General features: G+C 41.3%; 1 protein-coding gene across 4 annotated transcripts in view; it reads right to left on the bottom strand.

The window, feature by feature from the left end:
* Positions 1–17135, bottom strand: part of ZNF536 (zinc finger protein 536) — a 352630-nt gene that overhangs the window by 95161 nt on the left and 240334 nt on the right. The gene's annotated exons all lie outside the window — the stretch shown is intronic.

Here is a 17135-nt window from a genome sequence, read left to right as displayed (position 1 = left end):
AATAAAAAATATTACTAATAAAGTGTCATTCATCCAAGGGTATAATGCAGACACGTTGTCTCTTAGGAAAACAACATTACAATGCTTTGTTTATGTCTTCCAGAGATGTATTAAAAAGGATGAGGACCATATTGTAGAATAACCACCATATGCCATTCATCCTTTGTTCTGTTTTTTTTTTTTTTTTTTTTTCTTTTTTTCTTTTTTTGTTAGGCTGTTACAACTTTCTCTTGGAAGAGTGCCAATGTTAGAAGTATATACGTTATCCCTTCTTTTGGCTTCTAGAGATCTGAGATAATCTCTTCATATGCAGTATGGGAAGAAGTGCCTGGTTGGGTAATACATGGTCGCACTTCTGCCACTCAGCCTTGGGAGTGTCTAATAACCCTTAATCCAGTGTGGAATTTTTTTTTATTTTTTTTTTTTAAATCCAAAAGCATTAGGACTGATAATTCAAACCTTTAGGCTCATAGACAATTCCCCTATTTCCATATTCATATCAGGACTACTGAGGTGAGAAAAGGGTCCTTATTTTGCATATATTAGTGAGGGGTGTTTGATTTTTTTTTTTTTTAGGAATGCTTTTTTCTGTTACTTTGGTAGCCTCAATATTTTCCTTTTATTACCAGCATATTTCTGATTTATTGCAATGTGGGGCCAGCAAATAAGATTGTCAAAATGGGTATGAGCTTGTTATAACCCACTCAAAAAGAATGAAAAGGATTTTAAAAGAAAACAAATTCAAGTCAGTTTTAATTTTGACACTGATTGATGTTGATATTTCTGACCAGTTTTATGTTGCACAGATTTTAAACGATATCCTCCTCTGATCTTCAGTGCTGTAGTTATAAATACTTGATAGCATTTTCATAAAAGGATCTTTTTACAATATGCTTAATGAGAGCTTCTGCTTCAGATATACAAGTGAAAAAGAAACCTAGCCTAATATGGTGATAGTCAGATACTCAGTAAGTGGCAGATATTCTCAAAAACCTCAGACAAAAAAAAAGTTTCAATTATTATACCTGTTCCTTTCACTGTCACTTTACTGTATCAATTATTCATGTAACATCTAACTGAAAAATGTTATATTTAGCAATCATTTTTAAAATTCTCTAAACAGTAGCACGACAGCTGATATGACCACAAAATGATCATTCATCACCTGTCTGTAATGAAGAACCTGTCACAAACTGGGAAGAAAAAAGTTGCTTTTTTTTTTTCCTCTTGGTTTTAAAAAAAACAAACCACAAAGTTATTTGTGATTATGCGACATTTGCTTTCCATTTCCACAGCCAGTTAGGGTTCACAAACATGAAAATCCATTATGGAATGGTACATAAAGTGTGACTGATTCTTGTTCAGTCAATTAGTGAGCGAAGTCTGAATATGATGTTTATCTGATAATCTGCATCTTTAGTACAGATATCAGTAAAGACAGCATTAGCAAAGGATCGGGTTTAACTTCTTGGGAGCAACTGGTTCAACAAATTGCACTTTTGCTGATTATACATTCACACAAAGCACACAGCAGCCCGTTTCCTGTTTGCAATAAAATCTAAGGACTATATATGGAAGAATATAAGCATGCGACAGAAAATAAAAGTTAACGCTAAAAATCACATTTTAGAGCTTTGTTTCTATTCATGAAGCTTGTTATTAATGTAGGACTTTTCAAAAAACCACTGTGTGGTCTCTTTGTTTGTACTAAGACACACTTATTAAATATGGACATATTATTCCTCTGAACACAATGCTATTTTTATTTTACAAGAATTGCTCTAGTGACTTCCATATAGAAATTATCTCACACATCTGTATTCTGATTATGATATTTAGTACAAGGGTCATGAATAATAAAATTGCTAAATATGCTTATTGCCATCTATAAATAAAGGTTATCACATTCAAGGTTTTGGTTTTGGAGGGTTGGAACAAGTAGGGCTTTAATTTTACTATGAAAATAAATACTTAAATTTATAAATATTCAAATTATTTCCAAGGTGTAGTGAGCCTAAATTAATACTTTCAACATGAATATAACAGCAAAATTGCAGAAGTTCACGTGATCTTAGAAAGTTCACAGATCTACTAGCAATGCATCTATAAATGTTAGAGTCCTACCAAGTGGGAGAACATCAGTTGCAGCATGATCCCACCGTACTCAGTGGTAAAACTCCAATTTAGTTCAGTGGGGGAGAGAAAAACAATTCTTTGTGATGACTTTGAAAGTGAAGAGTGTTCTTCAACTAATTGTAATGTTTTACAATTGGTATTTATCCACAGCTGTAATTGGGGGGTCCCTGTTTTCCAGTTGATGTTGCCCGACTGCAAGAAGCAGCTCGCCTTGCAGCAGGGGTTTCTATGCACACCGCCTGCATGGCCCTGCAGCCCGGCTGTAGCCAAACGTGCTTATGAAAGGACGCCCCTGAAACTGATGGGTGCTGTGATACGGACACACATAAAAGGTATCAGACATGGCAAGGTGCAAAAAGCCTGCTGGCGTTAAAGAAGAAAATATAGATCAACATTTTAAAGCAAAAGAAAATCTTACTGAGATGTTGTAGCTGCCAGAGAACAAGAGGAGAAAGAGTCTGATTCCTGCCTGACTTCTCCAGCCTTCCCTATATGAGCTCATGAATTGAAAATAACATCCTACCAATAATTGTTCCATGTTTCTTGTACAAATGTTAGAATTTAAGACTGAATTTACGACTGAACTATCCATACCTTCTGCAGGCTTTGAACGGGTGATGCAAAGTAGTTTAACAGTTAAAGTTGCTGTTTGGTTTTGTAAGTTTCAATGATGTTTTCTATAAACTGGGTCTTATGAGAGGTGGACAGATACAAGGGTAACTTCTCTACTTCTTTAAAATCTCTTCTAGAAAATAATCCCTAACCATACATTTCTTTAAGCTTCTGTACAGGATCTTACAGCAGTAAGTGTATGATCCTCACGCGTTCCCAAGCACTAAGGACGGGTCCAGGCTCCTGGTTGAAGAACACCCTGCCAACGCCGAGCAGCTCGCCCAGCAGCATCCCCAGCCCCGCACAACTACTGGTGGGGTTTGCCACCCAGCCCCACGCTCCTGCTGAGAGAGGGACTTGCCCAGCAAACATCTGGGGCCCCTGATACTCAGCTACATGCGTGGATGCTAACTCCGCTAATGGTGAGGTTACAGCGCAGTAAGGAGAGGAACAATGTTTGTTTTGATCAGTTTGATAATTCATCTAAAAGTACTGTACCAGAGCCATCGAGACAGAAAGCCACGTCATTGTTACAAACTGGCACCATCTCATTATGTGAAGTAATTGAAACCTGTGGGAACAATATATGATTTAAAGCAGACAGTGAGGTTCTTTTCTTAAACAACAATAACATTGTTTTTCTATGATCCTGATCTTGCTCATGGGAGTAACCTTCGCTAAGCAAGGAGTTAGTGAAATTTTCAGTTGCTGATTTTTAATGATCAATGATGACTTTCCAGGAAGGTGTAGAATTGGACCCTCTTCCAATAAAAACTTCTTTAACAGGATGTTTATGAATTGCATTTCTACACACACATGGGTGGGTTTCCAAGTGCTTCATGTGTGTTTAAGATCAATAGCTCAATTGACAGTAAAAGATGTGCACTGAATTACGCTGTAGGGTGGCTGTATGTTTCTTTAGTGGGGCCTGACATTTGCTGGGCCGGAGGGATACAGAAAACATTGCTTTCTTCTTTGCGTTAGGTTTATGTCCTGAGAGTAAAACATCAAATAACTGTAGAAAAACTCTAAATGCATTTTAGTATTACACACCCCAGAGGTGCTCAATAGGTACCGAGGCATTTCTTTGCCATAATTAAGAGGTTTGGAGACCAGATGAACAAATGACAACTGATCTTGATTTACTTGGAAAAATGAGTCATATCACTTATTATTAACTATTAAAGTAATTTAAACCCTTTTGAGAATAGATCTAACGCTGCAGTGCTTTGAAGGTTTGATATGTCTTGTAATCCATAGATTATTAAAGTTAATTTCTCTGCTGAGATCCTACTTTCAGTAAAAAATGCATGCACACTAAAATGGTGTTGGTTTTTTTGTTTGTCTCTCTCTTTTTTATAACAAAGATGTACTTTAATTGGCTCTCTATTTATACTGCACTCAATGAAGGTATGGAGGCTGCAAGTGGGAGAAACCTTCCACGATTCTGGCTTGCACAGCATACAGAAAAGCACACCATTCAGCCACAAGTACACCCAAACCTTTCATTTGAGTTGGGTTGTGCTTGTGGGTGCATGGCGTTCTTTTCTCTGTATTTGTTCTCCATGTATAATTTGGACTACATTTTGCTTTAGAGACCCTTAACGGATAAGAAAAGAAGGCAATAACAATATGTTGATTTATATCACCGTGAAACATTTTCCCCCCATACTTCAAAGTAATTTTAATTGAATTTAATCCTCTTGACTTTCATTTACTTATAAATGAGTTTTAGTTGTAATGTTAGAATGAAACAGACTTTAGCAGTTAACAGGTTTTTAGTGTTTTTTATTATAGATTATTATATAATGTTTCTTGGGCTAGAAAATACTGAATGCTAAATACTGTCCCATATTAGATCATTTTAAAACCTTCCACTCTTCTACAAGTAGGAGAGAGGCATACCAATTCAGGTTAAAATACAGTTCATTTAAAAAGGTAAAAGTGTTTGAGGAAATGATTAAAATTACTGCAAATCATTTGCCACCTTATGCCCATGATCAAGAAGATATCTAAGCAGAAAAATGAAAAAAAAATAAACAAGAATATCGTTCAAAGGAACCATTCCATGTATAATCCCATTGGTTGTATGCTCACATTTATCATTTTTTAGCTCTTCATCCATAGATCATAGGACACTAAGAGCCCAATTCATTAAAAATTGAATACTCTATTTAAGCTGGATGTTCTTATACTTGGAGAAAAAGCATGGAACCGTTTTTTTTTCACTGAAAAGTCACATTTTTGCCATTCAATAAACCCTTGTTTCTCTCAGCTTCTAACTGGACAGCACTCCTCAGTTAATTGCTATACAACTTTAGAGCTTCATAATTGAATGCACAAAAGAAAATTCAACTGGCAAAATCTCTGCTACGTTCTTTCAAAATTAAAGAATAATTCCCACCTACCCTTAACATGCACACACATGTATCCCCTCCCACTCTGTTCTATCACAGCTGCCCCAGCTTTAAAACTCAGTTTAGCAGCCATGTCGTATTTGAACTCTCCTTGAAGCCTATCAGTCAATCTCCTAAACAGTTACATTGCATTAACATTATTAGGTGCCGTATTTTCAATTCCTACAGGATTTTCCCATCCCTGTTTATGCAAGTGTCTCTCTCCTGCACATCTAGATCACTCATTAGAAAACGCATTGGTTCACAGAACAACTTCCAAGACCCAAGCAACCGTGACACAGCCTGGTACTCTCAGCAGCGTGGACTTTGAAGACAGCGCTTTGAAACAAGAAGTTTGGAAGCACCAGATGATCTAGTCTCATAATGAATGAGATCATCATAATGAGGATCTAGTCTGCTAATGAATACGCTGGGTGTGCAGGATGGGCAGGAGCAGACAACGAGCATTTTGTGGGTTTGCGAAGAGATGGGGAAAGCTTTGAAGGATTTAGCATTAGGCTTTCTTGCTCTCTGGCAGGAATATGGTCAGAAGTATGGTCTAAAACCAACACGGTACTTGTTGTTTCAAAATATGCCTGCATACCCTAAGGATCTTAGTTACCAATATTCAGATTTATGCCTTACATAGTTACAAATCTAATTTTGGTGTTAGCTTTCAAGTTAGCATGTCTATATTTGCATTGCTTACTAGCCTTTTCTGCCATCCAATACCACTACATACAGTCCTAAATTTGAAATGTATATATGGACCTATCTTCTCCATTGGAGCAGAGATGTTCCTTCTCTCTACAACATATGATGCAACAAATATCCTTACATGAGACAGCTAGGAAAGACCAAGCCATCCCTCTCCCGAAACATGCATATCACAAAACAACTGTTTTTTTGACACATAGATCACTTCTTCAGTAAGTTGTTACTGAAGTGAATTTATGCTCATCAAGACAAATCTCCACTCATAACACATGAAACTTTTCTGCCTACTAGAGAATTTCAGAACTTAATTCATGTGTACTCTACAGACATGACACCTTTGCTGGCCCTGCTAATGCACCTACTGCCAGCTAAGCTTACACAATATAAGGAGTGACGTTTTCCAGGGAGAAGACCATTAAAGCCAAAACAAATTGCCTGGCTGCACTTGCATCCACTGTTATGGAAGAGTACAAGTTGGAAAATGTAGACTTAAGGCAGACGCAGAAGTATTGTTATTAAAGGTGTACATATAGCAAGCACCTTCCCACACACTTAGTCCTGTAACCACTGTATCCTGCTATACAATAACATACTATTTCCTATTCAGAGTAATCACTGATGAGGGCAAATGCTGAATTTTTAATGGTGCCCACTGTAGGCAGCAGAATGCTCTAAATGAGAAATAATAAAGACCTGGTCATAAGAGCTATATCTATCTATAGACTGTGCTTAAGAAAATTAAATGGGGCAAATAAAGTACATAAAGTTTGCAGACAATGCAGATTAAATGCCTTGTCCTAAATAGACAGGTGTGAATTGACTGAAGTTCTTCCTCAGAGGAACAATCTTCTAATCATTCCACATGCTATATTCAAGAGTGGAAGAAGTTCTCCTCCATCATCAGCAGCCACCTATGTTCAATGGACAGACCTCCTGGTTTCCTGCACTAGATATCTGCTGGACAATCAGCAACACAAAGTAAGTAAAGGTGGGCTGGACTAAAGATCTAGGGCAGGATACAGTCTCCCTGCGAGTTTGGGCTCTTCAGAAAGTGAGAGAAATGGTTAAGGAAAGCTCCCTGCAAGAGACGGTTTCAGAGTTTTGCTGTCAGTATTTTGCCACTTCTGGCTCATGTACAGTAGTGGTTCAGCCTGCTCGGTAGCTGTTATGCCATACCATGCCTCATAACATACCCTAATCCTTTCAAGCACTTTCAGTACCAGCTATGGATTCAGTAAGTGCAAGCTGGGTTGAAGGAGCAAAGCAATCTGGTTTTCCTTTTTTTGTTCAAGTTTCTTGCTAGGAATACACATGAATTAGAAGCAGCCCCTTTTTTATTCTACATAAGGATGCTCATTACGAATTACTACAGTTGGGAACGTGACCCAAGAACTGAACTGCAGCAAGCTCTGCAATCTCAACTCTTGTTCGCTGAGGTTGTGCTACTGATCCTGGAAGCGGGAAAGGTGCAGTTTAGCATTTGACAGGCAGGACCAGTAAGGTATCTAGAGCTTTATTTTATACAACCTATTGCTCTTCAGTTTCTGAGGTCAATTCCAGAAGTTGGGTGTTACTGTAGGTGAAAACCAGAAATTATGATCAGAGAAGAGATGTGCAAGTCTCTACACAGAGGGAAGAGGTGTTTAGGGAAGCAGGTACCATACCGGCGTGGACACAGCCTCTTGATGGAGCTAATGTATCATCACTGCCCAGCACCTACCACCCCGGGGAGCGCCTGCCCCAGAGCTCACACCCAAAAAAGCCTACTCCAGTTGGAAGAAGGGGCTCTGCTTGACCTCCCCTGAAGGCATCATGGCTCACAGGGGTGCAGCCACCCCAAAAGAGCATAAATTACTCTGTTACAAGGGACCGTTCCCAGTTCAGGGTGCCAGTGGGCAGCGCAGGAGCGGAGCCCTCGGGGATGCCCGCCTGCCCATCGCCTCCTCCGGCAGCAGGGCCAGCTGTGGTGTCTGCCTGGTTTAAAGCCTTTTAGCACTTCATAAAGCAGCCCTTAGCAGGCCACAAAGTTTACTCATTTCCATATGAGTTGTAAACGGCAGAATGGGAAAGCCTATGCTTTACAGAGGGAAGAGGAAAGGTTTCACGTGCTTCCTCAGAAGGCCACGGCTGCAAGGGGAGAGGGCCTCCTCCAGCGGTCACAGCTCCACGGCGGGCTGAAAAGCAGGAGGAGGTGTGAAACCTGGCCAGTGCCAAACTTCATTCACAGCCAACTGCATGAAGCAGATAATAAACCAGCTAATTTTACCTACACACGGGGATAGGCTAGCATGAAAATACCTGCTACTTTCAATAATCTATGGATATACTCAGTTAATAAAATCATGAATACTAATAATTATTATTAATAACAAATGAAGGAACCTCCACAAAGGCTAGGATTAAAACACGATGCAGAAAACATGATACAGCTGACCAGAGGAAGGTCAGAGCACCAGCAATTACAGACTGGTTAGACAAAACATCTTTATCCAATGATTTATATTTTTATGAATCAACCAAACACACTTCTAGTTGTGCGTTAAATGAGGTTAAGATTATTCTTACTGAGAAGAGTTGAAGAATTTTGTTCAGCACCATCTCGGCATGCAGTGACAGAGAATACAACTCAGAATATGAGAACTGAGAAAGTCTGGTGTTGTACAATACTATAGCAAAAATATGATTGAGCTGTGGCTGGCAAGATCTCAATGCTTAATGGGATATCAGTGTACTTCAGGAATACCAGCATATGGTATTCCATATTCTTGATCTATGCAAGAGTTGCGTTTTATATAGCTCTTGATATCCACAGACCTCAGACTGGGTTTGTACTCTTTTACATCACCGTAAGCATTACAAACGTTATAACCGAAATGTGAGAATGGCATGCACCTGACTCTATCATGTGGTGTTATAATAATATACCATGTTAATGAGCTATACTAGGAATATTGAAAATGCAATAGCATCTTAATGCAATATTGATAAAAACCTGTCATTCCTGCTCATTCTGTCTCACTTGTAACAGTGCCTGGCAAATTATAGCTGTATTTTCATGATCATAAACTTAGAGGAAACATGTTCAGGGTCTGTCAACAGTTGAAAATAGTATTCGCCATACTTTTGTGTCTGTCTTCTTCATAAAATGTTTAATGCACTGTGTTTTGCAGCACAGTTTATATTTCACGTGACCCATATATGAAACTCTGTGTAATGCAAGATCATGTAATAGCTACAGTAAACAAAATGTGCAATAATATTTATATACATCTGCTTTATATGTAGGGTATCAGTATGTATGTTCATATGTACAAGATTCAGTCATGTGTATATATAGTACTGCAACATTAACTCTTAAAAGGCTTGAAATAACTTGCTTTGGTTTTGTTTGTGAAAATGGAGTTACATGAAGCTTGCCAGCCCCTCTCACAAGGAAATTGGGATGGAGAGGCAATCAGCCTTTTAATGCTACACTGGATACCTGAGTATTTTCACTATTCTGAGTATAACTCTACTAGCCTACTACGAGCATGAGAATATATTAACAAACATACAGCCCATCTCAGACATCAGTTTATCAAAGTTATATTTGCTTTATAAATAAAACACTATGAGAAATTATTCCGTAAGATGAGGAGGCAAATTCAGCCTCTGTGTAATTCAACAGACTTTAAAGGATTGCTCCAGAGAAGAATTTGGTCCTCCAAATCTAATGTATTCAAGAAGGAGTTTCGAGAAAAACCGATTTTTTTTAACAAGAGTTTTACAGATGTCTGCTAAAACCTTAATAGAAGCTTTGAGCCAGAGACTCCTATAATTCAACCCCTGAACTTCTGAACAACAATTTTATTTAGAAAGTTGATTTATTCATAAGTAAATAGGATACAGTGTGGATGAAGTACAAGGGATCAGGAGGCAGTTATTAGATTTATAAGTACAAAAGCCTCACTGTTGCAGACAGTGGAGGCTCAGCAGTTACTGTACCTTTCAAAACTAATATGTAACCATATCTGTTTTAAAAGAGTGATTCATATTACTCCGAATGCATGAGAAACTCTTTCTCATCCCCACCACAGGAAACTTGAGTCTGATTTTAATGAGCTTCAATTGGAATGTGGCCTTTGAAAAGTAGTGCATTTGAAAAGATGGAACATTAAATTTTGTAATGATGTAAAACATCTTCAATTTTTGACAGGACAATGGTGCTTATTGTGCTTTATGGGCCCAGTGGTGATTCAAAGGTCACTTTGTATATGACTCCACAGACAGGGGCAGCAGTGAATGAAAATTAGGTTACATGTGATCAGCTTTATTATTAATCAGATGAAAATGGATTTTTAACATTTTTCTAATGAGCAACAGAGAAAGAAGAAAATACCATGAATAAAACTACAAGAGGGAACAGCAAAACCGAAATGCACGATGTGCATACCAAACTAATGTGTATTAAATCTGAAATCCTTAAATACTGTCTCAAGAAATAAAATGCAGCTGCATATTTTTGTGTCATAAATATATAGAAAACTGCTGAAATACCTACTGTAATTTACTATCTCTGCCTTTTGTTTATAACTAACTAATGAACTGATTTCTTCATACAGTATATTATAGCAGCACCAGATAGCACTGCTATGGTTAAGGTTGTGTCAGCGTTTCCATTATAAATCCTGTTTTTCAGGGGTTTATAACTCAGCTGTAAAAATGCAGCCCAGGCTAAAACTTGGCGTACAAGGTCTCTGTCAGGAAGCACATTTATTTTACAAATTTCCCCAAAATGTCTCTCAGAATATTCTGGTATTACGTGAACGTGAATTATACAAATACCGTAAAAGTAGTTTAGGACTCTGCACTTGTTTAACTCCAGAAACATATTTGATTAAAAAAACAAACAAAAAAAAACCAGACCAAAACAACAAACAAATAAAAAATTAAAAAACAAACAAACAAACAAAAAAATACAACAAAAAAAGCATTCACCTTTATAAAATAACAGGCTGGAAAGAGGGAAAAGTTGATAATATTTTTTAAATTCTTCAAAACATTGCTCCTAAGTGGAGTACTGCTTTTTCATACCCTGGAATATTTTCATGCGAAATAAAACATAGTGCTACAGAATTAAATTGTTGAACATTTACCGTTGGATCCACATGCTGCGAATGAACTTGCATTAAACCTCACATTAATAAAGCGCTTGATCACAAGAAGCCTGTGTGTCTAGCTCTGTGTTTGGCTCAGCCAAATGCCATTTGGCTATCAAAGTCCTGTTTTGATTAGCAACTAGTGCCAAGAAGCAGGGAGAGGAGTGGCTTGCAGAAATGAGAAACGCTTCTTTTCACAGTTAATCACCCAAAGAGGAGCAGAAAAAACTACAGACCAGCGATGGCTGAGAAGCAAACCCACACTCAGCCTTTCTGACAACAGAAGATACCGCAGGTCCCCATCGTGCCAGCCGCGGGGACGGCTGGGCACTGCTGCGGAAAGCCCCCGGCCGGGGCTGGGCTCTCGGACCTGAAGCACCCCAACTTTCAACTCTGGAGGAACGCCGGCATTAACGTGCCTCAAAGGAACGGGGGAGAAAGAACGCGACAGCCAAGTTACAACAGCAAAAAGCACCGGTCAGCATAAGTGATGGTGTTATACGAGAGGCTGGGAGTTTTTTCTATCGTTCAAACAGATTTACTGGGAACTAAACGGGTGAGTGGAGGTGGGGCAGCAGACGGCGGGGTAAAGAGCGCTGCACGCTCCCTCCCTGCTCCCTCACAGAGCACACGCTCCCAGGCTTGGCAGGGGGGGGAACGGACATGTCTTCATGGCCCGGGTGTGCTGCCCGTGCCCAGCCTGACCCCAAGTTTGCAACACTGGGCTTTCCTGAAAGCACCCCCTGAGTCCGTACAAGGGTGGCTGCCGCGTCCCCAGCAGAGCTGCTACCCCACCCACGCGGCATGAGAATACAGGGAGATCCTAGTCAACCTTTTACATGTTGCTCCCTCCATCTAAAACCTTACTTCTGCAGGTAAGCTGTAAACTGGAGAGGAGGAGGGATTGCGGAGGTCCAGCAGAAGCTGGGCAGTGTTGGCTGCAGTCTGCTCTGAGCTCAAAGCCGGGGTGCCCCAAAAAACACAGCACCACACCAGCCCCCAGCCCAGCCCAGGACCCTGACCGGAGCAGCTCCCTCCCAGAGCTGCTTCTCTCTGATAAACGCTTGGACCTGCAGGGAGAGTTTCTTGCACGAGCCTTCCCATGTCCCTGCACATCCACGCAAAAGCAACCACAGCCTTGGCCTAAGGCTGCTGAAACAAAACCACTCAAGCTCCAGCACAACTGCATTGTCATGGATATTCCAGTCTCCTCTGCCCGGGGAAGTGCATGAGAGAAAAAAATCACTTAGCCACATTCAGGACTGTTCACTTTAAACAATAAAAAGAAGATAACTGAGAGAACCAATGTAGTGTAGCTTACACTGAGTCATATGTCACCCCTCCAGAGCTGTGAGTAGGTAGGTCCTTCCCCCAGCACCACAAGCCCGTGCTGGGGCAGAGGGATGCACTAGTGCAGCTGCAGAGTGGTGTTGTCCATGTAAAAAGCAAGTTCCTGGTACAAGCAGGAAGGTTTGACGAAACGGTGAGCTGAAAACACATCAGTTACCAACAAGAAAGACAGACCGAATGCTATTGACAGCAGAGGATTTGAGGGGAAACCACAGGAATTCCCCGTGTCAAGGCTGTGTGGCAATGTTGCCCAGAAAGGGGCTGCGTGAGGCTCCTGGCCCTCCAGCCCCCCGGGTTCAGAAAGGACAGAGTTTCAGCAAGGTCTTACTGTGGTTCCAAGGTGCTTCTTGCTCTCCTGTGAAGAAGGTACTACAGCAGCTGCACCCTGGTTTAATCAAGTGAGAGATGAGAGCAGCAGGACCCTGTTAATGATGCACAGCTGTTCTGCTGGTGCTTCGTTAGCCTATCACCCCTTCGCTCCAGCAACGGGCCGGGAGGACTTACCCAGACTCCTACATGGGATATTTTCCCCCTTTCTGGCTTATTTTTGGCAGAAGGTATAGGGGTAATTAATTTTCCATGTATTTTATCTGAGTTTGTGACTCTGCTCCCAAGGAGGGCAGGGAGTACTGAAGCACGTTGGTATACTTTGAAAGGGAAGAGGGGAGAAGCAATCTAAAATGCATATTCTGTTAAATAAGGATGTAAAATGGACCTTTGATCTCTCTATGGGTCAGTTCCTAATGAGTGTTTATTCCATTAGTGGTGGTCTCTGTGACTATCCCAGGCTGCAATCTTGATGTATGTTTCTTTAAGAAAATACATAGCATTTGCAGTAAAATATAGAGGATATGCCATAGTATTTTTTATTATTAAGCTAAATAGCCATGTAAAATGAGTATAGCATATTGGCACTGATTCCTGCTGTACTGAGGCTGCTTTGTGAAATTAGTTAATTGGTTCTCCCCCCCTCCCCAAACTTTGCTTGAATAAATTTGTGGTTAGCACAAGTATGAAGAATTTTGCTTTTCTTGGCCAAATTTTTCTCTCTTCCCTGCTTTTCAAAGGAAACTTCACCCATCAATTAGGATAGCACTGTTCACTTTGGATAAAGATGACTGGCTAAAGAAGTAACATTAGCAAAATTTAGTGTAGCAAAAAAGCTGCCCATACTTTCCCTGAAAGTAACTGCCCATCACGACATAAAGTGAATAAACAGATTTTGCAGCTTGAGGCTTGTTAATTCTTTAATAGATTAGCCACAAAAAAAAAAAGTGTTAATTAACTAGTAAAAATGTTTAGGAATTCTTTGAGAAAAAAAAATCATAAGCACTGGAAAAGTGTATACTTAGAGATGTATAAAAAATACAGGTTTTTAACTCAATTTCTGAGACTTTTACAACAAAGTGCAGAGAAAGACAGATGAAATTATGTTCTGACTACATACACTGAATAAGCCCAATGGGAACCTCTGTATATAGTTATCAGTGGCACTGAAATCTGCTTAGGAAAGCAACAAGTCTTTTGTTCTGTTGACAACAGTTATTACAATTAATTCATTTTGTGATTGGTATTTGCACTGAGTGACAAGGTGTTATTTTACCTCAGTAAAAGTTAAAATGGTAATACCTACATGTGAAATAACACTGAGTTTGCTATCACTCACTCAATAAAAGAAAACCCTCTCATCAGAAATGCCTGCTCAGCCACCACTCCTGCAAACCTGAAGTATTAGCATCAGGCTTCTCCCTCTTCTTTTTCCCCAGATTTCTTTTTTTTTCTCTTCTAAAAGTTTCTTTGGGGGGAAAAGAGAGAAAAAAAAAAATCGTCTACTTTCTGCGAGAAGACAGAAAAAACCCACAAGTGAACACAGGCGGAAGCCTCCCAAAGGCTCAGCTGCATCTTGGGGCGAGATGCCCGCTGCAGGCGCAGGCCCGGGGCGCACAGCCGAGGGCGGGACGGCGTCCCCGGGGCTGAGTCCCGCCAGCCGGCCTGCAGCAGGGGCTGGCCCAGGCAGGGAGCGGCTCCTGGCGCCCGCTGGCCTCAGCACCCCTTTCTCGGGGCGGGAGAGGGGCGAGCCCAGCCGGGAGCACGGTGCCGGGACCCTCTCCGTGCCGTGCTGCCGCGGGGGCGGCGAGAAGGAGAGTCCTTCACCCCGGCGGCTGCAGGGCTCCGTGCTGTCGGGGTGCCGAACGCCCAGCCCCGGCGCGGCCCACAACGGCGGATCCGCTGCCGTCCCGCTCCTTGCGGGGACGTCGGAGGCATCAAGCCCTGGGCAGTCCCGGGCGGGCGGGGGAGGCCCAGGCCTCCTGCCGCTCCAGGCAGGGCAGGGTGCCAGGCAGAGGCTGGTGCCGCGTGAGCCACGGACCTCGAGGCAACAGGAACGAGGCGAAGGGCTTTGGGGCTCCTGCAGGTGCTGCTGAGACCGGCCCGTCTCGCGTGCCACGGGACAGAGCCGGGCAGAGGCTGAGAGACCCCAGAGCCCGCGGAGCCCCGCCGTACCCCCAGAGCGGCTGCGACCCCCCCAGCTGCCGGCCTCGGCCCCAGCGCGGCCCCCCCGGGGACCGGCCCCTCTCTGTCAAACATCTGCACGTGCCTGCACGCGGGCCCAGCCCTCCGCACGCCGACGTGCACAGACACTTCACAGGGACCCTCAGCCGTCCGTTTTTAGCACAAGAAAGGGAAAACTGGGGGCAAGTGCCCTCAGATGATATAGATTTTACCTTTTGTAGCAGGACCCAGCAAAGCAAGGAAAGTTTGCGTCGCTAGCAAACGGCAAATAACCCATTAGCTATGGAGAGTTCAGCATGTCTCTACTTTTATTATAAGTTAGCCTCACTAAACCATTGACTTAACAAAGAATCATTATAAATCCCCATTTTGAATTTTTTTATTAGCAGTATTTATCACCTTCTCAAAATCAATCCTATATTTTTAAATTAAAACAAATGAGTACTTGTACTGCAATCAATATTAGTACATTTCCCTTTTTTAAAAGGAGAAAAAATGGAATACAAAGAAATGTCCTTCTTTGGCTGCATCAATCCAATTTCAATATAATTCAATATTTAATAAATATAATCCTCTGTGTCTGTGCAGGGAAACATCATAAAAAATGCAAAAGGTTTCCTGGTCTCCAATAACTTGCATGAAACAAAGTGTTTCCTTATTCCTTCCATAAATACTGCAGTCTTATGCTACTGGGTTTTTTCTTCCTGTGTATTAGAAAGAGTTTGCTCTGATAATGTATAAGAATGGAGGCTTACATATTTCATGATTAAAAATCCCCCAAAATTACCATCTTTATCTCTTTGTACTTCTTTGACTTGTTGTTTTTGAAAGGGCAAAAAAGAAAAACCTTATATAATACCTAATTTGTACATCTGTGGTTTCCCTCTGACTTGTGTAGGCACCATATGTTTTTAATTATCATAATAGCCTTAAAGAACCTGTTCAGTGGGAAACACATATGATCCTTTTATTACTGGTTTGTAATTTAAACAGTTTTAACAGAAAAGGTCTGGCTATAAGGGACTGAGAGGCACAAAGGTCTAAAAACCCTGTTATTGACCTCTGAAAGCATGAGTTCAGATCCCACCCACTGAGGTGGGACCCGGCTCTCCCGCCTCTGACAGAGGTAATCAGTCGCATGTGAAACGGCTCTTCGGGACCTTAAAAGACATAATCTCCAATCTCAAATGACTCGACGTTTCAGTCAGTGGCTGACACAATGAAACTGGGGTCTATAAACATTATCGTGCACCCGATCTGCACTTTCTTCTGCCTGGTAAAAGCTTGCAGAGCGATGGTGCCGTAGGAGAAGCCCTATGAACGCCAGAAGCCCAGAATTTCAGCAATTCTCATTAGTTGTTGCCCTTTCAAATTCCCGTTTTTGTCCTTTATGCAAATGCAAGATGGTGAGCACGCCAGTCTCCCAGCCACGGGAAACAGTCAGATATTTGGAGGTAGGAATTAAATTTAACAAGTTCAATTCACTCCTGATTCTGGACATCTAAACACATAATCAGTCTGATAATGTTATTAATTATCATTCAAGCAACAACCTTTGACACTGGCATGCTCCCACAACCTCCCTACTCCAATAACTCAAACAGAAAATCGTTGGCATGAAAACCCACAGTCTTATGAACAGAAATTGCAAATAAGCAGGCACTGAACATACAACTGGGAGTGAGCAAAATCCCCCTTTTCAGAGAGAAAGCAGAGGCTCACACAATAGCTCAGTCACTTGACCCAAAATGAAATTCTGCACAACTTTGTTCCAAAACAGATAATTTACACCCCAAACAAAGAGCTGTGGGGAGAAGAGAGTGGGGAAGGGAGCCTAGCTAAAATTACACTGAGGCTGGAAGTCGTTACAGCTCCATCTCAGGAGATGGATGGTGTCCTCATTAGAACGAAGCTTTATTTAGACAGACGGACAGAATACTTATTAGAACATTAGGCTGAAAAGTTTAAATGTCAGGAAATACAAAATTAAGATTTTGCAAATAAATGCTGACTTGGAGGAAAAAAAAAGAGCTCCCTGTACAGATCCCACTGGAGACACTTAGGAAAAATGAAATCACTCAGGAATGGCAATCTCCCGTGCCAATCTAACCCTTCAAGGGTATTCTTGGAAACCTCCATTTCACAAAGGCCAGAGGAGACCCCTCTTCTTGTGCAAAGAGGTTTCCACTCATGATCTGATGTTATCGGCTCTGTCCCTGGCAGCACACTGATCCCAGAGGGAAGAGGGGACTCCGGAGCTGCCTCCTCCCACCAC

Source organism: Tyto alba, unplaced genomic scaffold (genome assembly GCF_018691265.1).
Source record: "Tyto alba isolate M040663 unplaced genomic scaffold, T.alba_DEE_v4.0 Super-Scaffold_26, whole genome shotgun sequence".
NCBI classification, from domain to species: Eukaryota; Metazoa; Chordata; class Aves; order Strigiformes; family Tytonidae; genus Tyto; species Tyto alba.
This window is presented reverse-complemented; position numbering and strand designations above follow the sequence as displayed.